Source organism: Leptonychotes weddellii, chromosome 14 (genome assembly GCF_054177405.1).
Source record: "Leptonychotes weddellii isolate Sample4059 chromosome 14, ASM5417740v2, whole genome shotgun sequence".
In the NCBI taxonomy this organism is placed as follows: domain Eukaryota; kingdom Metazoa; phylum Chordata; class Mammalia; order Carnivora; family Phocidae; genus Leptonychotes; species Leptonychotes weddellii.
The window spans coordinates 25,344,155-25,368,363 of NC_138382.1; the positions used below are offsets into that span (position 1 = coordinate 25,344,155).

At 41.7% G+C, this 24,209-nt stretch overlaps 1 long non-coding RNA gene across 2 annotated transcripts; it reads right to left on the reverse strand.

Moving 5' to 3' along the window:
- Positions 1-35: 35 nt before the first annotated feature.
- On the reverse strand, positions 36-19,712 carry LOC145717004 (uncharacterized). Of its 2 annotated transcripts, XR_014139970.1 has the most exons (4): positions 19,633-19,712; positions 10,238-10,405; positions 2,354-6,703; positions 36-952 (listed from the first exon to the last, which is right to left on the reverse strand). It is a non-coding gene; the product is annotated as an uncharacterized LOC145717004 (long non-coding RNA). The 2 variants fall into 2 exon arrangements; XR_014139969.1 differs by having other exon boundaries at positions 36-6,703.
- Between the last annotated feature and the right edge of the window lie 4,497 nt (positions 19,713-24,209).

The following is a 24,209-nucleotide window of genomic DNA, read 5'->3' on the forward strand; positions in this document are numbered from 1 at the left end:
ACCATATGATAATTGACTTTCTCTGCTTATTTCACTTAGCATAATCTCCTCCAGTCCCATCCATGTTGATGTAAAAGTTGGGTATTCATCCTTTCTGATGGCTGAGTAACATTCCATTGTATATATGGACCACATCTTCTCTATCCATTCGTCTGTTGAAGGGCATATTGGCTCTTTCCACAGTTTGGCTATTGCGGACATTGTTGCTATGAACACTGGGGTGTATATGGCCCTTCTTTTCACGACATCTGTGTTAAAAGGCAGCTTCTCTCTTATCTGCAATAACCTTGCCTCACTCATCACCAGCATGGCCATGCAAATGATGCATGGCAGGCATGGACCTGGGTTTTGAAGTTGCTTAAGTGACATTTCCTGCATTAACCATTTTGGAAGAGTAATTGTCAATGGTAATCTCATCCAGGGTTTTCCTGATGGGCTTGTGTTTGAATTATCCCCAGTTTTCAAAGGTTTGAAAGACACACACACACACACACACACACACACACGGCCAAATAAAAGCCAGCTTCTTCTTGTTCCAGCTCCATAAACGAGTTCAGTGTGGATATTCTGGGCATTATTGAAGTGGTCTGGGTCCATCCCATCTCCCCACCTCTACCCTCCCTTCCCCACATTTTCTTTTTAAAACCATGCTTCTGTTACTAATAGTTCCTTCTGAACCCACCATCCAGTGCTTTGAAGTAACCATATAAAGCAATAGACAGACTGCAAGCAAATGGCAGAGTACTGAGTCTCTGAATACAAAATTATTTTCAGCTTACTGTTATTTTGCTCTTCACAATCTCTGGAATTTTGCTTTGACTGGGAATCAGCATTAGATGAAAAGGCTTCTCTTCTTCCATGTGCATCTAGCAAATGCTCTGTCTTAAGGGCCCCGCCCGTGTTTCCGCATGGTCCTGTGTGCAAGCATTTGGAACTTCAGGAGCAGCCGGAGCTAAAGGGGCAAGAGAGTCCAAGTCTGGTGCAGTAGCCCTGCTTCAGCAAAGCAGTGTGTGGAAAGGAGCACAAGAGGCTGACACCTTGACCCCAAGCTTGTCCTCAGCTTCCCTTAGGGGCTCGAGGATTGGGAGGGAGGAGGAGAAAATATATCTGCATCTTCAACAGTCTTCCTTGAGGAAAATACCTGCATGGACCTCCCTCTCTAGCCCCTCTCCCCAGGAAGCACAGTTCTCTGCTTTTGTGTTGTTCCCCCCTTAGTTTTCATAACTCTCTCCTGTCCCATCCCCCCTCTCCTGAAGGCAAGCCTTTAAGGTGTTCATTTCCCACGGCTGCCGGAAGAGCACGCTATTGCCTCGCGTGCAGTAGACGATGCTTCTCCAACCTTCATGTGCTCACCTGGGCGTCTTGGTAAGGGGCAGGCCTAGCCTGGGGAGGTCTGGGCGGCGACAGAGGTGGCACCTCCATCAGACAACCCGGTGAGGTCTGCGCGCGGGTCCCCACACTCACCTTGAGCAGTGGGAACCCCTAGAGATTTTGTTTCTGCCTTTTCGCTCCGAGCCACTTTGAGAGCCTTCCTCCTCTCCGGCTGCGCACCTCATCTGTGGCTCCGGGGCCAGAACCCCTCACGCTTTTTTCCCACTCCCGCGGGCCTCACAGTAGCCACGGTCCATGACCCCCACGACCCATGGGAGAGTTTCTTGGGTGCCTAGAAGCAGATTTGCTGGGCGTGGGGCTTGGGTCAACTTCATCGGATTGGGGCTGCCAGACTGTCCCGCAACAAGGCAGAGACTTCCCACTGTTATCACAAACTAAAACTTTCCTGGTAGTAAGTCAGCAAGACAGGCGAACGTGACGGAAGGGAAGTGGCCATCGCTGGCCACCTTAGGGAAACTGCGCGGAGGACAGAGGTGGCTGCGGGAGTTTTGCCTGTGGCGTAGGGCGTAGGCACAAACCTTGTCTCCAGGAAACTGTGAATAACTGCTGCTTGCCACAGGCTTGCAGCTTTGGATTTGCTGGAGGTGCGGAGTCAGGAAACAGCTGAAGAGCACTCGTGGCAGCCACCGTTTTCAGGCACCTTTCAGATGTTGCCTCACCTCGGCCCACATCACCTGGGAGGTAGGTACTGGCAGCTGTCGCCCTCCACAGGTGAGAAAACGGAGGCCCCACGCCCCCCGGGGCCCAGAGCCTTATCTCTGCAGCATATGGGCTCTCTGGGGGTCCTGCGCTATGAAAGTGCAGACTTCCCCGGGAGTCCTGCCTTGTAGGAGGACATAATTTACTAACACAGTGGAGGAGACCAAGGCACGGAGGGAGAAAGTCTGTCGCCCTGAGCCAGGGCACGCTCGCTGTCCTCGGGCCTCCCCGGCCCTCCAGCTCAGGTGGCCCGCTTGCTTACCGAGATGCAGGGTGTCCATTCAAAGCAGGATGCAAGTGAGCCTCCGTCAATTTCAAGAGCGTGAGAGCATTTCCTGGGGAGCGTCCCTTGCTCTCTGCGGGGCGCCGGGCACTGCGGGCATCCCCTCCACGGCCCAGAACACTGGGGAGCTGTTGGTGCGTGAGGCCTGTGTGCTGCTCATCTGTTGCCACCAAGGAAGCTTCCCGATGGGCACTGTGTGTGGGAACAAACTCACGCAAGTGCACACCACCATCCTTTCCCCTCAGCCCTGGCTACACAGGTGTTTCTCAAGTGGGGCCAACTGGGGCCTCCACTGGGAGTGTTGCTTCACATTTTCACTCATGGAGGTGGGGGTGATGCTGCTCACAGCTCCCTGAGCCAAACTGCCTGTCCTGCTGTCCCTGCTCGGCATTCATCCTGACTCTGGAAGAGCCCGGCCGAGCCTCTGAGGAATGAAGATGGTGGAGAGTAGAGGTGGTTTGCCTGAGAAGACTGAAAAGTGTGAGCACATCAGTGCAGGCGGGAGTCGTGCCTCCCTGGGATCAGATAACCAAGCCTCCACTTACGGTAATACCTCTCTCCTTGAAGGTGTTCCCGGCCAAAGCCCGTGTTCTAGGCCATCAGCAAGGCCCGGGCACTGTGCCTCCCAAAGATACATGTGACCTCCTCCCCCAACACCCCTTGTCTCCTACGCCGTCCATTGCACGGATGAGCTTTCTCAACATGCTAATTGTCTTCATCTTTCTCCTCCTCCTACTGCTTCTTCTTCTCCTTCCCCTCATTCTCCTTCTTCTTCTATCTCCAAATAGAATAAGACCTGTCTCGTCATCAACATCATATGCCTTCTCTGACTCAGAGATTGATATGTGATAAAGCAGAAACTGAACTTTAAAATATGTTCACGCTGTACAGGACAGAATTGTGTCTGGGGCAGAAAATGCAGCTGACACTTGAGTGTTCACATGCCTGTGAATGTCCAGAGCTCATACAGCTCAGGATGCTGATGTGACATCCTGAGATACCAAATAATTTCCTCACACAAAAGTTATCCTGTGACCCACTCTGTCACCTACCTGCTTCTACTCGTGGCTACATGAACAGAGCCAAATGCAGAAACCAAAGAAACGAATTCTTGCATTTTCAGTGTTAAATAGGCTCTTGAAAGTTAGAATTAATGGCCTTGAAGCCCAGATCCTAATTTGTAAAAGCTGAGAATTTTGAGAGAAGGCAGGAAGGTGGAGTTTCAAAAGGCTACCCCCTTGCAAGGCATGAAAACAGAAAGTTTGTGTCATAACAAGACTGGAAAGAGAAGTAGACAAAGGGCACGTGCCCTACTTCAGGGCGACTGGATAAATACAGTCTGAACCGGGGAAGGAGGAGCTGGGGAAGCAGGAGGGTGACTCATGTGTGTGGTACCTCTGCTTGCCCTTCGTGTTCACCAACCTAGTCCAAGACAAGGAAGAATAATGGAATCTCTCTTCAAGTTTGGAGGCCCCAGGATAGATAGAGTCCACCTCCCCCTTATTTCCCTAGCAGATCATCAAGGCCTCACAGGGCAGTCTCTGCTCCATCATGGTCATGTAGTAGCTCATGACATGTATGGGGTCCAGGCATTAAAAAGCCAGCAAAAGCCCATGATTTCTCCCATGTGAAAGCATTTGAATGTTTCCTGAGTCCGTGAAAGGGGGGAAGGGAGGAGAGAGAGAGAGAGGGAGAGAGGAGAAAGTCTGCATCTAAGACAAGGGGATGCTGGAGCCAGGGTTCACATGGGGCATCCTCACATGTCAGCAGAGCCACCCATGGACTAAAAGGTTGAATTCTGTCTCAGTTCAGGACAAAGACAGATCAAGATCAAGACGCAGAGACCCCTTTGAACCGATACCTTCAAAGTACCTGTGTGAACTCCTAGAGTTTAGCATACCTCCAAAAAGAAGATGAGAAAGACATTCCGGAATTTGACTAGTTTCACTGGGTACAAAAGGTTAGTTAAAATCCCTACCTATGTTGGGCGCCTGGGTGGCTCAGATGGTTAAGCGTCTGCCTTCGGCTCAGGTCATGATCTCAGGGTCCTGGGATCGGGTCCCGCATCGGGCTCCCTGCTCCTTGGGAGCCTGCTTCTCCCTCTGCCTCTCTCTCTCTCTCATGAATAAATAAATAAAATCTTTAAAAAAAATAAAAAAATAAAATAAAATCCCTACCTATGTTGACAAAGCTCTCACAAATCTGACAGGAAGCAGCACTTCCCCTCTGCAAGGGGCCACCAGATGCCTGGTGCTGCCACGTACTGAAAGGGAAGCAGCCCCACTCACTCCTTTCCTCCTCCAGCCATGGACCTTCACCACCATGTTGCTCCTGCCCTGCGTGGGGCTCCACTTGGAGGAGCCCCATGATGGGTACCACTGAGCACACCCATGTGACAAGGCCACTGTTGGTCCTCCCAAAGTCACTATTCCCCAGGTGCCACATCAAGGTGGAGTCCTGTGCAGAGGAGGGCATGGCCCTCTGCCTGCCTCTGGGCCACACTTGGTGCCTCGAAGCAGAACCACCTACGCGCCTTGCTTCAAAGTGTCTCATGGAAAGAGCGTCTTCATCCTCCACCCAGAGCAGAAATTCTGAACTTGGTTTCTACAGATAGAACTCAAGAACCTGGTAGATTTGCTTGGGAATAAAACGCACATCTTTATTTTTATGAACAACTAACTGAAATGTAGCATTTCCTTCTACGATCAATTGCAGAGCTGCAATTTTGTCACCAGTAGAACATGGATATCTTTATATCACATATGCTCATCACTTCCTCTTCACATTACAGCAATTAGACCCACTACTAGGTCTTATTAAAACATTGAGAAAGAAGCACACATATTACTATTTGACAAAACGTTTAAGTTTCCATATTTCAATATAATCAGTTTCCTTTGTAATTCTATGTATTTCATTTTATGCATTAAAAAAAATTTTTTTTTGATAAGGGGACCAGAAACTTACTCCAGTGGCTGAAACTTAATGCCATAAAAATATTTAAGAATCTCAATCCAACCCAACCCAACCCATCACCCAGAAGAAACACAATGTTCCTTCTACTGCCCTCCTGTTTCCTCTTAGGTCCTCTGTTTTCTGTCACTCCTCCTCTCCCTCCTTTTCCTCTCTTCCACCCAATATTTATTCTCTCTCTTGCTATCATCTTCAACACCACCCTCCAGCAACCAAACAGGAGACCGCCACAGGAACATGGCCTCTCTCCTCAGCGTGAGTGTAGGACAGAGGCAGAGGTACTCCTTGGAACCACGGCTTCTTGCAGCCAGGTGTGTCTTAGAGAAGTGACTTAATTTATCTCTCGGGTGGATGGCTCTTTGTTTAGGGAAAACAAATAAGGCCCTTTGGCCAAGAAAGTTGACACCGAAAAGGCCCAGACAAGTCGGTCTGGGGGAGAGAAAAAGAGGTGAATAGGTCTGCGAAGTATCATGGGAAGAATTTTGAGATTCTGTGTTCAAAAGGGAGTGGCTCTAAGAAGGGTGAAGGGAGCGAGGAAGCATGGGGCAGGTGGCTAGAGGCTGAGATTTCTGTTAGCGCCTGCCCAGCACCCACTTGCCCTCCTCTGGCAAAGGCACCAGGCTTTCACCCCCTCTACCCGTGTATCCGACTTGGTGAGAGTGTCAATCACGTGTGCTCCAGCTCCCCAGTCAAGGGGAGGGTTGGTGACCCAGCCTCAGCCAGTCAGACCTCTTCTTGGAGTGGAGGGACGGGAGTGTGGGAAGAGAGGGCATTGAGCCATCTTGGTGACTCTCCCTTAGGTCCTGCTCCCTGACTCCAAGAAATGCTGGTTCCCGTCCTTGTTGAGATCCAGTTCTTCAGCTAGCCCTTCAATTCCCTCACTCATTCCTTATCCTTCCTAGAAATTACTTTTTTTAAAGTGGTAATTTAAAAAAACAAACAAAATAAATCTATTATGTGTAGACACATAAGTTTATAAAAAGTGTTGATACCTGGGCTGGAATGATACCATAGGGATGTTGGGTGGGAATGGAGGTGGGGAGAGTTGAGAGGGGAACTTCATAGACTTCAAAATATCTATAATATTTTCTTTTTTAGAAAAAAGTTTGGAAGTAAATGTGTTCCAATATTAACATTTGATCCTTTGGGATGGCTAATTCTTGGATACCTGTTTATTATCCTCTGTGCTTTTTGCTTGTTTTCTTATTGATGTTTCAACAACAAAATTATACCCAAGGAGAGAAAACTCCTACCTGCTTCCTCAAGGCCTAGAGGCAGAGAGCTCTCTGTCAGGTGTCACTCCATGGGGGCCTCTAAGACCTCCTGCTCCATTACATGTGGTAGTAACGTTTTCTGCTAAAAATAGAAATAACCCCCTTCTTAGACCCCACAGTGTCTTCCCTTCCACCATTCCTTTTTCCATTTCTTGGATACAAAAGCATCACCACCACCAAAGGTAAGAACATTCTTCCACTGTTTTCCCACAGTGGAGAGTCCAGCTAAAGAAAATTTCAGTTCCAATAGCAAGATAATTCCCATGAAAAATAAATGGGAATGGCGCAAAGAGAATGTGATATAAACATGCACCACTGAATAGAAGAGAAGGTACAAATTCAAATACCTAAAGTGTTTACAAAGTTCAACGTGGGTTCCCTCCCGCTTTTTTAATTTAAATTCTAGTTAGTGAACATACAGTGCAATATTGGTTTCAGGAGTAGAATTCAGTGATTCATCTCTTACATATAACATCCAGTGCTCATCATGACAAGTGCCCTCCTTAACACCCATCACCCATCTAGCCCATCTACCCACCTACCTCCCTCCATCAATCCTCAGTTTGTTCTCTATCGTTAAGAGTCTTTATGGCTTGTATCCTCCTCTCTTGTTTTTCTTTTCCTCATTCCCATATATTTATCTGTTTTGTTTCTTAAGTTCCACCTTTGGGTGAAATCATATGGTATTTGTCTTTCTCTGACTGACTTATTTCACTTAGCATAATACACTCTAGCTCCATCCACATCATTGCAAATGGCAAGATTTCATTTTTGTTGTTGTTGGCTGAAGAATATTCCACTGTATGCGTATACCACATCTTCTTTATCCATTCATCAGTCAGTGGACACTTGGGCTCTCTCATAGTTTGGCTATTGTTGATAATGCTGCTCTAAACACTGGGGTGCATGTACCCCTTCAAATCTGTATTTTTGTATCCTTTGGGTAAACACCTAGTAGTTCAATTGCTTGATTGTAGGGTAGTTCTATTTTTAACTTTTTGAGGAACCTCCAAACTGTTCTCCATGGGTTCCCCCTTCACATAAATAAATGAGTTTCCAATGACGGGAGACCATAAAGTTTCAGATGTGCAAGGATTTCATTGCAGTCTATATTAGCAGGAAATTAATTATTTATATCTCGTATTTTTACATTTGTAATTGATGACTCATTTTATTGTGCTAGAGTCATGAAAACAAGGACAAAAGCCCACATGAAATTAGGTACAACCCAACACTGCTCTTTTGCAGGTAGACCACACTTTCTATTACTAGGATTCTCAGAGGTAGTCCCACAGGTTTTTACTGAATCAGGCTGGGAGGTTATTACTTTAGTTGACAGAAACAGTTTCAAGGAGGTGCTGTGGGTTGTACATGTATCTGGATTGCAAGGACACACATCCCTCTTAAAATGCCATCATATCTGTCCAGTAGTTCTGTTGTCAAATTGTCGCCATAAATTAAGTAGATAGAACTGCCAGAAGGCCAATCCCAGGACGTAAATGTCTAAAATAGGGCCCCTGCATGGCTTCCTGTTACATCCGACCTCCTAACTCCCTCTCTCCCCAGGACCAGTGCCAAACTCAGAATCCTCGGCTTGAGAAAGGCTTGGCTTGCTATCAGATACATCCTAATTGATAAAACTCCTACATCGACAGAGATGGAGAAGTGCAGGGAAGAATGAGGGGACGGAGGTTGCTTTGCCAGCCAAGCTCCACAGACTAAATTGAAGTCCTGTGGTAAGGAAGGCACTTGTTTATGACTAAGGCTGAAATTGAAGAACTGGGTCAAGTAGTTGATGAGATGAGACTGCATAGGAGCAGGGCTGACCTTGTTTCAGCCCTCTTTGGCTGGGCTGCGGGTACTTATGGTCAATAGTCTAGACTTCGGCAAATGTTCTAATGGTGATGTAATTCTTGTGGGCTCCATGCCTGAATACCATACCCTGTAGGTGGTTCTGTAAGGAACAGATGTCCCCACCCTGGGGAACGGGATGTTCTAGTCTAAAGAATAGGGGCTCTCAAAGTGGATCTTAGAGATAAGATTATATATTTCCTCTCCCTGACATTCTTAGGGTCATTTTTTAGAGTTTGAAGTATGGAGATGTTCAGAGTACCTCCAATGATGGGGGGAGGGAGCAGCCTGGTAAAGAAGCCTGGAGGGTCTGGGCCTGTGTGCTCACTGTAAGCCCTTCTCCTTGTTGTATTTCCATTTCACTGTCTTCAAAGTTCAGAAAATTCTCAGAAACGTATAGTCTGGTTTCTGCTGTGTGTGGAGAATTAAGGGGAAGGACTGGTTGGTGGTACAGAGGAAAACATCCCTCACTCTGGTCATCACTGGGGACACCTGTGCCCAGTGGTCAGTCTTCTGAGGGTCCTTGGCAGCAGTGGCTGAGACAGCACAGAGGTACAGCTGCTAAAGAATCTGCACTCAGCCCAGCATCAAGGAAGCTCTCTAGCTGTTGTAGGAATCCATCCAAGTTCCTGCTCCTCAGTGAACAATGAGGACCCAATGCTAAATACCTCGTAGGACCTCTGACAAATCAAGGAGGCAGACTTAGGAGGTTCTGGACTTCCTGATATTTTGGTCATTGGGGCTTGGAGTTGTTTTATATGAAGTGTCATGTTTCCTAACATCCTAATATCCCCTTCTTTCTTTAGTGACAGAACCTCTGAAATTGAGTTGTGTAGATGACTTTCCTTGTGGTTACCAGCTTGAGCCCAAGCAGTATTCATGATACATTTGAAAGTTAGGATAAATTTCAGGCTGAGTAAAATATGGCAGCTTAAACCATGGCAGCCACTGGTGCCAGCGCCCCCCAGAAGACTGACCACTGGGCACAGCTGTCCACAGTGATGACCAGAGTGAGGGTTTAAAAATAAAATTCGATTTCTCTGTCATGTGAGAAGTAGAAAAATTAGTGGTGTGGACTCCATCCATTAAAATGAGGAGCGTAATATATGCCAAAGGGAATAACCCAAAATGAGTTAGTGTCAGATATAAGAAGAAGCAAGATGTGCCTGGAGGTGAGTAACTCACATGCTGGACAGCAGGTAGACTTTCCAAGTCTCCAGCAGCACATGAGTGTGTAAGTGGGGAATCTTGGTTAGAGCATGGAGGGAATCTTGATGAGAGAATAGAAAATGTCGCAAATAGAATCAGCCCACAAATAAATCAGTGGCATATCCAGACCTAGGTCCTGCCTACATGCCTCCAACAGGCGTGGCAGTGAGAAAGGTTAATACTCTAACTACAAACTTATTTATACTCAAAGATAGTGAATACAGATTCATTGTCTGAAAAGCACAGTAATTTGTTCTCGAGCTCTGTAATGAGGTTGGGGGAGGGGACATGCCACATGCTGAAGTGGACTTCAGCAAGGAGGACAGGATGTGTGTCTAAGTCCAAGTGTGTTTGGGGTTTGTGAATTATTTAGTACAATAATGGCTGGGTATTTATTTATTACATTGAAGTAGAGTTTTTGTGTTTGAATCAAAAGCACACTTAAAAGCCTATTGTAGAAAATCAGGCTCTATTGTAACATAAATGTGCATTATATAAAGCAAAAAGAAAAGGAAAAAAAGGGGGTTTAAAATTACAAATAAACTGTGGAACTTACAAATTATGGGAGAGTTGAGGGTAGGATCTCAGAAAAGATCCAAGATGGCTCTTCTGTTCTCTTTCTGACCAGAGTCCCCATCACTACAACCAGCTCTTGCTTCAGCCAGACAAATGGAAATGAAATGGTTCTTCTTCCCCAGTTCTCAGAATTATGATGACTATGGAGCTAAGTGGAGGAAGAATAATAGAACAGGAGGAAAACAAAGAGAAGGTAGGTGAACTCCCTTGAAGCATTTGCACACACCCAATAAAGAGAAGTTAAAACTGTCCCTGCTCCCATCTCAAGCAATACTCCAATTTATAGGGATTTCACAGATGGCTGCCCTACGTGGGTCTGCCCTTATTGTGGAAGGGTGCATTAAATTACTGGAGTTCTGGAGCTAGGCTGTATTTTCACTCTGGGTAGTTTTTTTTAACAGCTTACATAAGATATGGTTCATATGTGATACTATTTAAAGTATAAAATTCAATGTTGTTCTTAGATATTCAGCTTTGTGCAACCAACACCACGGTCCATTTTAGAACATTTCATCACCTCAAAAAGAAACCTGATACTCTTTAGCTATCACCTTCTATTTGCCAGACCCCACTACCCCACCTCTAGGCAACCACAAACGTACCTTCTGTCTCTATAGACTTCCCTCTACTGGACATTTCGTACGAATGGAATGATATAATATGTGGTCTTTTGGCACTGGCTTCTTTCACTTAGCACGACGTTTTCAAGATTTATCCATGTTGTAGCATATATCAATTCTTCATTCCTTTTTATAGTTGAATAATATTCCATTGCGTTGTTATAACACATTTCATTTCTCTATTTGTCATTGATGGACACTTAGGTGGTTTCCTTCTTTTGGCTATGGATAATATTGCTATAAATATTTTTGTACAAGATTTTGTGCGGATATGTGTTTTTATTTCTCTTGAATATGTTCCTAAGAGTAAGAATCCTGGATTATATAGTAACTCTATATTTAACCATTTAAGGAACTGCCAAACTGTTTTCCAAAGTGGCTGCACCACTTTAAATTCCTACCAGTAGTGTATGAGGGTTTCAACTTCTCTACATCCTCATCAATACTTGCAATTATCTGACATTTTTATTACAACCATCCTAACTGGTGTGAAGTGGTATCTCATTCTTTTGATGCGCATTTCTCTGATGACTAATAATATCAACCATCTTTTTATGTGCTATTGGCCATCTGCATTATCTTCTTTATTTTATTTTATTTTTATTTAAATTCAAGTTAGTTAACATATAGTGTAACACTGGTTTCAGGAGTAGAATTTAGTGATTTATCACCTACATATAACACCCAGTGCTTATCCCAACAAGTTCCTTCCTTAGTGCCCATCACCCATTTTTTTCCATACCCCCAACTGCCTCCCCTCCAGCAACCTTCAGTTTGTTCTCTATAGCTTATGGTTTGCCTCCCTCTCTGTTTTCATCTTACTTTATTTTTCCTTCCCTTTCCCTATGTTCATCTGTTTTGTTTCCTAAATTCCACATGTGAATGAAGTCATATGATATTCGTCTTTCTCTGACTGCGCATGTCTTCTTTAAAGAAATGTTTATTCAGATCCTTTCCTTATTTTTTAATTAGATTATCTGGCTTTTTATTATTGGGTTGTAGGAGTTCTTTATGGATATATAGATCTAAGTCTCTGATATATAATTTTAAAATATTTTCTGCCAGTCTGTGGGTTGTCTTCTCATTTTCTTCATAATGTCTTTGGAAGCACAAAAATTTATAGTTTCGATGAAGTCCAACTTCATTTTTCTTTGTTGCTAGTGCTTTTGGTGTTTATATCTTTTGCAAAATCCAAGATCATTTCTGTCGGGTTTTTTTTTCTAAAAGTTTTATAATTTTAACTTTACATTAGGTCTTTGATCCTTTTTGAGTTAATTTTTGTATATGGTATGAGGTAAGAATCCAACTCAAGCTTTTTTATGTGGCAATTCAATTGACCCAGCACCATTTGTTGAAAAGACTATTCTTGTGAGCAGAGGCTGCTGGGAAGATGACAGAGTAGGAGGACCCTGGGCTCACCTCTTGTGGTGTGGCCACCTAGAGAACACCCACATTGGCATAAATAACCCTGAAAGTGACCAGAAAACTGGTAGAACAGACACTCCTCAGTTGGGTGTAGACAAGAGGCCACAGCAAAGTGGGTCCACCTACTACAATACGCTCTTGGCATGATCCCATCAAAGCAGTGCCACAAGCTTGGCAGTGTGCGCACAGCCCAGACAAGGGTCAACCCCACTCCAAAGTGAGTCCTGCTCCAGGGAGAGGGGAAGATAACCACACATCAGTCTGACTATGACCCCAGCAGTGGGCTGGGGGCAGGCAGCTGGTCTGACTACAGTCTCCACCCACTGATAAAAGTTTCTCTGGGGACAACACAGGGAAAGTGCCCTGTAGTTCGGTGCTACTTCATCTCTGGCAAATACCTGGTCTTACTCAATTCAAGCCCAAGGCACCGCCAGACTGGCCCACTAACACCATAGGCACCAGACCCTGCCCACAACAGGCAGAGAGCCATTGCAGGCTGGACTGAAGACAAACACAGCTCCACCACAAGAGTAGGACACCCTTACAGTAACACACATAGGGGGCACCCCTAAAGACCATTTTCTGGTGAAAAGGAGACATTGGACTGTGGGGCACTACAGGACCTCTTCTTCATAAAGCCACTACTTTCAAGTGCAGAAGACATAGCTCTTTCCTCACACATAGAAGCAGACACAGCAATAGACAAAATGAGGAGACAGAAGAATATGTCCCAAATGAAAGAGTGGAATGAAATCATAGCAAGAGACCTAAACAAAATGGAGATAAGTAATATGTCTGACAGCAAATTTAAAGTAATGCTCATAAAGAAACTCACTAGAATTGAGAAAGGAGTGCGGGACCTCCATGAGACCCTCCACAAAGAGATAGGAGACCTAAAAAAGAACCAATTAGAGATAATGAACTCACTAAATGAAAATAAATAAACCACCTGGAATAAATAGCAAACAAGAGGAGGTAGAACAGATCAGCAATTTGGAGGACAGAGTAATGGAAAGTAATCAAGCTGAGCAGGTAAGAGTGCAAAAAATATACAAAATGAGAATAGACCCAGGGAACTCAGCAACACTGTCAAGCATAACAGTCGCATGGTAGGAATCCCAGAAGAAGAGTGAGAAAAAGGGGCAGAAGACTTATTTGAAGAAATAATAGCTGAAAACTTTCTGAATCTGGGGAAGAAAAGAGAAATCCAGATCCAGGAGACACACAGAGTTCCCAACAAAACCAATCCAAAGAGGTCTGCACCAAGACACAAAGTAAATAAGATGGCCAAAAGCAGTGATAAAGAGAGAATTTTAAAAGCAGCAAGAAAAGGAAAGCATTTAGATACAAGGGAAACCCCATAAGACTATCAGTGGTTCTTTCAGCAGAAACTTTGCAGGCCAGAAGAAAGTGGCATGATATACTCAAAGTGCTAAAAGGAAAAAATCTACAGCCAAGAATACTCTATCCAACAAGGCTTTTATTCAGAATAGAAGGAGAGTTAGAGTTTCCCAGAAAAACAAAAGTTAAAGGAATTCATGATCAGGAGCAAAACAGCCACATTCCCGTCACACACAATGCCATCAGCCTGTGGGTCCCAAATTCACAGTCCAGCCACCCTCCTGCACTGCCTGCCACCTGCTCAATGCCAAGTCAATATACCTTTATCTCAGATCAACAAGGACTCAAACTGACACTCTTCCCCTCAAATTCCAACCTCTGTGCTCAAGTTTGTGCACAGAAGTGGGAATAATTATAACAGCAGAATGAGGTAACCCAAATAGTGACACTAATTCTGTGGAATATATAATGGATAAAAGGAGTGTGCTAGACTGAGAAGATCTCCAACAAGCACATCAAAGAACAGTACATACAGCATGATTCTGGTTACTAAAAGAAACAAACCCAGGAAAAATAAAACAAGACAAAAACAGAGAAGGAGACAAACCATAAGAGACTCTTAATCATAGGAAAAAAACCGAGGGTTGCTGGGAGGGGAGGGGCATAGGGGGATACTGGGTGATGGGCATCAAGGAAGGCACATGATGTAATGAGCACTAGGTGTTATATATGACCGATGAATCACTGAACTCTACCTCTGAAACTAATAATACACTGTATGTTAATTAATTGAATTTAAATTAAAAAAAAGAACCCCCCTCCAAAAAAAAGAAAATACTATTCTTGCTCTATAGGATAGTTTTGGCACCCTTGTGAAAAAGCAGTTCACCACAGATATATGGATTATTTCTAGAATCTCAATTCTATTCCACTTATCAACTTGTCTATCCTTTTGACAGTACCACACTGTCTTGATTAACATGACTTTGTAATAAGTTTTGAATTAAAGAAGTACGAACCCTTCTGCTTTGTTCTTCTTTTTCAAGATTATTTTAACTATTCTAGGACCCTAGAAATTCCATATGAATTTTAGACTCAGCTTGTCAATGTCTACAAAGAAGCCAGTTGGAATTCTGATAGGAATTTCATTGAATCTGTAGATCAGTTTGAGGAGTATTGTCACCTTAACAATGTTAAACCCTCCTGGGGCGCCTGGGTAGCTCAGTTGTTAAGCATCTGCCTTTGGCTCGGGTCATGATCCCGGTGTCCTGGGATCGAGCCCCACATTGGGCTCCCTGCTCAGCAGGAGGCCTGCTTCTCCCTCTCCCACGCCCCCTGCTTGTGTTCCTGCTCCTCTCTGCCAAGTAAATAAATAAAATATTAAAAAAAAAAAAACAATGGTAAACCTTCTGATCCATGAACATGAAACATTTTTCCAGTTATTTGGATTATCTTTAATTTCTTTCAACAATGCTTTGTAGTTTTCAAGGGATAAGTTATGCACTTCTGTTAGATTTATTCCTAAGCATTTTTGGTGCTATTATAAATGGAATTATTTTCTTAATTTTATTTTTAGATTGTTCATTGCAAGTTTATAGGAATATAATTTATTGTTATATATTGATTTCATATCCTTCAAACTTAATGAAGTTGTTTATTAGTTTTAATAGTTTTTAGTTGATTCCTTAGTTTTTTGTGTATTCAAGATCATGTCATCTATGAATAGTTTTATTTCTTCTTTTCTAATCTGTATGGCTTTTATTACTTTATCTTGCCTAATAGCCCTGGCTAGAACTTCAAGAACAATGTTTAAGAGAAACGACAAGAGCAAATATCTTTGTTTGGTTCCTGACCACAGTGGGAAAGCATCCGGTATTTCACCATTAATTATGATGTTAGCTGTGGATTTTTCATAGATGCCCTTTATTAGTTTCAGAAAGTTCCCTTTTATTCCTAATTTGTTCACTCTTTTTATCTTGAAAAGTGTTGGATTTTGTCAAATTCTTGTCCTGCATCCATGAGACAATCATGTGATATTTCTTTTTTATTCTATTAATATGATATTTTACATTAATTGATTTTGGGTGTTAAACCAACCTTGCATCCCTGGGATAAATCCCACTTCACCAAATTCTTTTTAGATATTGCTGGATTTGGTTTGCTAATATCTTGATGAGGAATTTTATGTCCATTTTCATAAGAGATATTAGTATGTAATTATGTTTTCTTATGATGTCTTTGTCTCGTTTGGGTATTAGAGTAATATTGGCCTCATGAAATGAGCTGAGAAGTATTTCTTCCTCTTCTGTTTTTTGAAAGAGTTTGTGGAGAATTGGTATTAATTCTTTAAATGTTTGGTAGAATTCAGGGTTGAAGCCATCTGGTCATAAGCTTTTCTTTGTTAGTTTTATTATTGTTATCACTAATTCAATGTCTTCACTTGGCATAGTTATATTTATACTGTCCGTTTTTTCTGTAGTCAGTTTTATCAGTTTGTGCCTTTCTAGGAATTGTCCATTTCATCTAAGTTATTTAATTTGTTAGAGTACAATTGTTTAATAATATTCCTTTATAATGCTTTTTGTTTCTGTAAAATCAGTAGTAATGTCCTTTTTTTGGTTTCTGATTTTAGCAGTTTGAGTTTTCTCTCTTTTTATTTTTATTGACCATCTAGTTAAGGGTTTGTCAATTTTGCTGATCTTTTCAAAGAGCCAGCTTTTGGTTTCAATAATTTTCTCTATTGTGTATCATTCATTTCTGCTCTAATCTTTATTATTTCCTTGTCTTCTGCTTGCTTCAGGTTTAGTTTGTTCTTCCTTTCCCAATGTCTTAAAGTGAAAGGTTAGGTTATTGACTTAAGATCTTTCTTCTTTCCTTAATATGGGCATTTACACCTTTAGAGTTCCCTCTGAGGACTGCTGTAACTGAATCCCATGAGTTTTGGTATGTTGTATCTTCATTTTCTTTCATTTCAGGCTCTTTTATAATTTCCCTTTTGATTTCTTAACTCCTTGGCTATTTATGAGTGTGTTGTTTAATTTCCACTTATTCATAAGCTTCCCCAGTTCTTTCTTGCTAATAATTTCTACCTACATTTCATTGTGGTTGTAGAACATACTTTGTGTTATTTTTGTCTTTTAAATTCATTGAGGTGTATTTTATAGCCTAACATATGGTCTATCATGGAGAATGTTCCATGTGCACTTGAGAGGAGTGTATATTCTGCTATTGTTGGGTAGAGTATTTATAGATGTCTGCTAAGTCTGATTGGTTTATACTGTTGGTCAAGCTTTCTATTTCCTTGTTACTCTTCTGTCTAGCTATTCTGCACATTATTGAAAGTGAGGCACTGAAGTCTCCAACTATTACTGTTGAATCGTCTAGTTCTCCCTTTATTTCTGTCAGTTTTTGCTTTATATATTTTGGTGTCATATTATTAAGTGAATATATGTTTATAATTATTATATCTTCCTGATGAATTGACCTTGTTATCATTATAAAATGTCCATTTTTATGACTTTTTTGTTTTAAAGTCTATTTGTCTGACATCAGTTTAGCCATTCCAGTTTTTATGTGATTGTTGTTTGAATGATGTGTCTTTTGTCATCCTTTTATTTTCAACCTATTTGCATCTTTGAATATAAAGTGTGTCTCCTGTAAACAGTATATAGTTGAAACATTTTTAAAAATCTAGTCTGACAGTCTTGGTCTTTTGACTGGATTGTTTAATCCATTCACATTTAATATTATTATTGAGATAGTTCAATTTATGTCTGTCATTTTGCTTTTTGTTTTCTATATGCCTCATGTCTTTTTGCCCTCTATTCCTAATTTACAGTTCTTTTACACTAAGTAAATATGAATATAATATTTTCTAATGTAGCATTTTAACTTCTTTACTGATTTTTTACTATATATTTTTTAGTATTTTTAGTAGTTACTCTAGGGTTTACCACATATATCTTATCAGAATTGGCTTCTGGTTTATGCTAGCTTAATTTCATTAATGTATAGAAACATTATTCCTATATAATTACATTCTCCCTCCTCCCTTTTTGTCATATTATTTTTACATATATTATTAGATCTATTAATGTTACAAACCCAATACATCATTATAATTATTTCCTTGCACTCTGTAGTCATTTCCTTAGCCTAATAGAGCTTTGCTCCCATTCACACACTTTGTGCTATTACTGACAAACATATTATACATATTCTACATACTTATGTTTTCATAGGCCCCAAATGCATTATATACATATTATTTTATACCAGTGTCTTAAAATCAATTAAGAGAAGAGGGGAGAAAAATGTGTATTTAAACTGTTTTGTCATTACCTAATTTCCTGTGGTCTTTGTTTCTTCATGTGAATTTGAATTACCATTTGGGGTTACTTGCTTTCAGTATGAAGAAATTCCTTTAATATTTCTTATACGGCAAATTAACTAGCAACCAATTCTCTCAGTTTTTGTTTATATGGGGAAGTCTTTATTTCACTTTCATTTCTTAAAAGATAGTTTTCCCTGATACAGAATTCTTAGTTTACATTTTCTCATTGAGCATTTTGAGTATGTTATCCCACTGTTTTCAGGCCTCAATTGTTTCTGCTGAGAAGTTAGCTGTTAATATTATTGAGGGTTCCTTGTTAGTCATTTTTCTCTTGCTGCTTTCAAGAACTTCTCCTTGTTTTTAACTTTCAATATTTTTACTGTAATGTGTCTCTTTGTGACTTGCTTTGAATTAATCCTATTTGGAGTTTGTTGAGCTTCTTAGATGTGTAGGTTAATTGTTTTTCAATAAATTTGGAGATATTATGAGCAACTCTATGTCCACAAATTTGGTAGCCTAAGTGAAATGGACCAATTCCTTGAAAGGCACAATCTGCCAAAACCCACATGAGAAGAAACAAACCATCTGAATGGGCCCATATCTAGTAAAGTAACTTAATCAATAATTTAATAACCTTCTAAGACAGAAAGCATCAGGCCCACACAGGTTCACTAGTGAATTCTACAAATACTTAAGGAATAAATTATGCCAATTCTCTACAAGCTCTTTCAGTAGGTAGAAGGAAAGGGAATCCTTCCTAACTCACTTTATGAGGTGAACAATACCCTAGGACCAAAACCAGACAAAGATATTACAACAGAAGAAAACTACAGACCAATATCTCTCAATAAATTTGGGAAGTTTTCAGCCATTATTTCTTCAAATATTTTTTCTGTTCCTTTCTATCCTTTCCTTTGGTCTCCCATTACTTGTATATTGGTGTACTTTCTCCTCCCTAGGGACTTATTCTGAGTTTTCTCCTGCAGACTATCAGGCTTACAGTTCAGCCTTCAGTATCTTAAATATTTTCCCAATTGCCTTTCACCATAATCTCCGTGGTTTTTGAGAGCACACTTAGCTTGACGTTCTCCAAGCACTGTTGCAAAAGAATTTAATTTCTTTGAGGAAATATTAGAAACTATCTTTTTATGGCCCGCTTCTTCCCTTGTCTCCAACCCCATCCTCAAAACATTTGAGCCAGGCTCTGGAGCTGGAGGTAGGGACAATGGCAAGCTTCCTTCTGAGGGACACCTCCACTCTAAATGCTGAGCACTTGGCAGAGAGGTAGGGGCAGCCAGAAATTCTCTAAGTTTACATCTTCTACCACCTCATGAGCTGGGACAAGAGTAACCAGGGCCACATCCTTCTCACCATGCTCAAGGTAGACCCTCCATTCCACAAGTGGTAGCTGGGTAGCAGAAGAGGGAGCCCCACCTCTCAGCCACACTCATCTGGAACTTAGTCTCAGAAACAGGTAACTGTGGACAGGATGAGAACTGCCATGCTTCTCCTCTAGGGAAGAATGCCTTCTGCATGCTGGAGGGAGAGGGAACCCTGTGCTCTTGGCTGCAGAAGTTTGGAGTCGACTTACTACCCTGCTGAACTGGAGCTGGCAAGGAAAGAAGCAGTCTTGGTTCAAATGTCACAGACACTCACCTATCTTACCAAATTTTTGTAAATTTTCTTAAATAGAAGTTTCTTCAGTTGCTGCCTTTTCTTAGGACCATTTCCAGAAGCTTTAAAAGGTTGGGGTTTTATAGTTTTCCCCCAGTTTTATTTTGAGTATGTAGCTATTACTAATATCATTGTGTATAAATAACAAAGAACTTCTGGCATATTCTCTTTATGGTGACATCATGGGCTAGGAATGAGGTGTTGAAGTCCTAACCCCTAGTACCTATGAATATGACCTTATTTGGAAATAAGGTCTTTATAGATGTAATCAAGTTCAGATGACAGCATGCTGGATTCAAGTAGGCCTAATCCAATGACTGATATCCTTATAAGTGGAGAGAAATGTAGACGCAGACACACAGGAAGAATGCCATGTGATCACAGAAGCAGAGACTGGAGTGATGTGATGACAAGCCAAGGAATACCAAGGATTGCTGGCAACCACCAGAAGTTGGAAGAGGCAGGGAAGGATACCTCTCTTAGGGCCTTCAGAGACACCATGGCCCTGCTCTTGATTTCAGAATTCTAGCCTCCAGAACAATAGCTATGCAGGACATTTGGTAACATTGGTAGATAGCTGCTTTGAAAGGAGTTTCAAAAAACCGTGTGGAAGGGTTACCTCTATTCTGTTTCCCATTTAACAACGTCCCTTTTACTTTTTTGTTTCATGAAAGGCTCCCTGGAAAGACTACATTTCTGTAAATTACTCTTTCAGTTACTTATTAAATTTGAGAAATTCTTGGTTTCTAGAAACTTGTTTTATGGAGTACGTTTTAACTGCCACACCCAAAAATTTATAATAACTCCATCCCACTGTTTAACAAGGCAATAATTAGTCCTCAAGTTGGCATATCCTCCAAGGCCTCTGTTCAGATTGTTTTTTCTTTGGTGACCAAGTTACTGCCTGTAAAACAGCACAGCAGTGCTAAGAGTGAAAGGAAGGGGCCATCCAGGAATCTGATTAATCAATGCCTTTTTTCCCCATGTTTGGCATAGTTTTATTCTTGGAAGCAGTATATAAAACACAGTTTGCAACATTTATATTTTTCTAACACCTAATAATTTTCTCTTTTACGATGTAAAATCTGTTTCTATGGACCTTTTTTCAATTTATTTCTTACATCTTTGTGTGTCTCTACAATGTGGTTAATCCCCAAACAGTGAAATTTAAGTGCCCACATTGATACACATAATAGTGAAAGAAACGTTCAAATCCAAGATAGTAATGGACTATTTTAAATAACTAATGGTAACTTTTGTGTCTCTGGACAAAGACCTCTCTAGATCACACTTGAAAGCAATCATATGTGATGCTGTGCACTCAAAAGTTTTGAGAACCTTTGGATCATCTCACACTGCTAAAGATGTTGGACTATTAAAAAATGTATGAGAAAAAAGGGAGAAGAGGGGTTGATGCCTCAAAGAATTACTGTTTAGGAAACCATTAGCCCTTCTCCCCCCTGTCTACCATACTTGTTAAGAGAATGAGCAATATCCAAGTGAGAAATACTGAAGTCTAAAGAACAAGGCAACCCAACAGTGAAATGACTGCTTTAGAAATGCTCTAGAAATCTAAGGGCACTGATGAGTTAGTGTGTAAAGGAACTCTGTGTGTATATGTGTGCACATGCATATGTATTTGAGTGTGTGCTGTCTGTGTGTGCTACCACTTGAACATTGGCTGGAGGGGAGAGAGTCTTCTCATCTGGCTTCCTTCTAGAGATCACCACCCTGGCTTTCTCCAACCCCTTCCTTTTCTACCTCCTCAGCTTTGGCTTACCATCCTTTGGTTCAGATGCCACCCAACCACATAATTGCAGTGATGTGGCTTAAAATCTAAGGAAGAAAACATATTAGAATATGTCTTAATAGGGTTTGCATTCTTTTATTATAAAAATAATCATTTGGGTTTCATTGGACATTTATCTAAAAGAAGGACACCCAGACATTGTTCTTCCGGGACAACACTCTTTCTCAACATCTGTTAGAATCTTGGGAAGCGTAAAACCACAATTAATTAAAATTCTTCTCTCATTTCTGGAAAACTAAGAAGGGCCCAGATTGAGTAAGATCTTCACTCTCAAGCTTAATATTTTGTAGATAATGTGGAAGTGTGGATATTTGTTAATCTGGCAGTGGTGGACAGGATAGGTTGAACTGGGGAGAAGAAATTAGAAGCTGAGAGGTCCCTGAGGATCCTGTGGACAAAGCGAGAAACAGGATAAACATAGACAAAGTAAGGTCAGTGGGAGTGGGGAGTGGGGGAGATTCTGTTGGCTGATGGACTTCAGGAGCCACAAAGAGGGAGGAGTGAGCAATGACTTGAAGATGGGATCTTGGCTGGCAGAACAGTGAGTTGGAAAATATTCCTAGAGGCAACGTGGGTTGGCATTTGAAAAGCACCCCCAGAAACTACCTAGCCTCAGAAGTCAAAATTCCCTTTTGACATGACTAAATATCATAGGAGTTAATAGTCCATTTCAAAGCCCTGGTGAGATTTACCAAACACAGTGAGTTGACCTCAAAGTTAGTCCTTCAAGAATGTGAAAAGATTTATTTATTTATTTCACAGATGATGCTCTCCCTAGGTTTGGCTAACCACTTTATTTGGGGGGCCTTGTCTAATTACTATTGCTGTTCACAAGACTCTTGCCCAGAAAAAAAAAAAATCCAGAAACTCAGTATCCTGACTATTCAGTGCAGAACAAGACATCCATCTCTTCTTTCAGACTATGACCTGGGCAGGCAGGCAGGACCCTTAAATCTCACAACCAAATGCATAATCACAGTATTTTCATAAAGAGCTTGATGATGAGAGTTGTGTCATTTCCCAGATTACCTTACTGTTTTCTTTGCTTCACTTAATTTGTCCTTCTTGCTATTCCTGCCTAGGTTCTACTTAGAAGTTACTAATTCATGAAGAATGCCCCATTCCTGACCCTGCTTCTACTCTTGTCCTTTCCACCATCTTCTGTCCTCAATTCCTCTTCTTTTTCTAGGTGCAAGGCCATCAAGAGCTGATTAAAGTCTCAATGAAAACGACATGGTGGTGGCAGCTAGAGCCAGGAACAGTGGCCTGGCTAAAGGAATTGACCTGAAATTTGCATTTTGGCTCAAGCTGTCCTTGGGATCTGTAACGTGTACTGGCTTTCCACCTCTACCCTCACCCTGCTGCATTGGATCTGCTTAGAAGTTCTTGTCTTAGTCATGCCAGGTGTCATCATTCCTGAACAACAGATTAAAACATTTGGACAAATACTCCCTTGTCCTCTCCCCCGACCCCCCTGCTCATTTGGACAAAATGTGACCTTCACCTGCCAATGCTGGTCAATCAGGCATCTGAGTGGGCTTTCAAGTAAGAAATTCAGAACTTTCCTGTTAAAACAGTAAAATCTAAATAAAACACAAAGCTGAAAGACAGCCATGCTCTCTACCTATGCCAGCAGAAGGGCCATCATGGGAGGTACCCACTCAAATGAACCACTCTCAGCCAAAGCAGACTAGACAATGCTTTGAACAACAGGATTCCAAGGCACGACAAGTCTGCTATACATATACATTTAGTCCTAAGGATCAACTCTCCCACTGACAGTTAAATAGAATTCTAACTTCTTAACATCACTTATTTCCTTGCCCTTTTCAAAATGCAAATGTTTTGGGGAAAGTTACTACTTTATGCAAATCTTTCTCATCTTAGTGTGAAATAACTTGTTAAATAACTTTCCAATCTGATTGCCAGCTGAGACAGACCCCAAGAAAACAGAGCTCAAGGAAGCTGACGGCAAACAGGGACACAACATTGATGTACCCATGAGAGTACTTGGTGGCAAACAACAGAAACCAACTCTAACTTGAACAGAAAGGGATTTTATTGGAAGGATTTAAAGATAAAAATCACTGGAAAACAATGTATGAAATGAATGTGCAATCTGGAAGATCCAGTTCTAGGGATAGACAAAAACAAAGAAGGAGTACTAGACAAGAATATAGAAAAGTCACCCCGTAAGACTTGCTGCTTGGGCTACCATCAGTGGGGCAGCCCAGTGGATAGCACCACCAGATCATTGGGCCCTTGTTGCCACATGTCTGATCTCTTTCCTCTACTGTCACCTCGATGAGTTCTTTATGTCACTCTTTTAAGAGTCTAGGGCCTGACAGGAGAGTCTGGCTGAACCAGTCACATTGCCTATCCCACTCCCAAAGATAAATTGCTAGAAGATTCATCTGCACACAATGGGAGACATGGCCCAACCTCCCATAGATCTTGGCATTTCCTCCAGAGAGGCAGGTTGCTCAGTGCTGGGCTGCAAAACATGGCAAATGTCCCCTACAATAGATAAAATTGGGGAAGATGCTAAAGTAGTTGGACCTTAACTCCATTCAGTCTGTTTTCACTTAATTTGCATGCCCAGGGAGAGTTTATTATGTCCAGTTTTATGAAGGAAGCAGCCAAGATTCAAAGAGATTGAGCAACTTGCTGAAGTTAGAAGGGAGTGAATAGGGATTCCATTGTGTCCCTGACTCCAACAGGATGAGAGGATGAGGAGCAATGGAGTGGA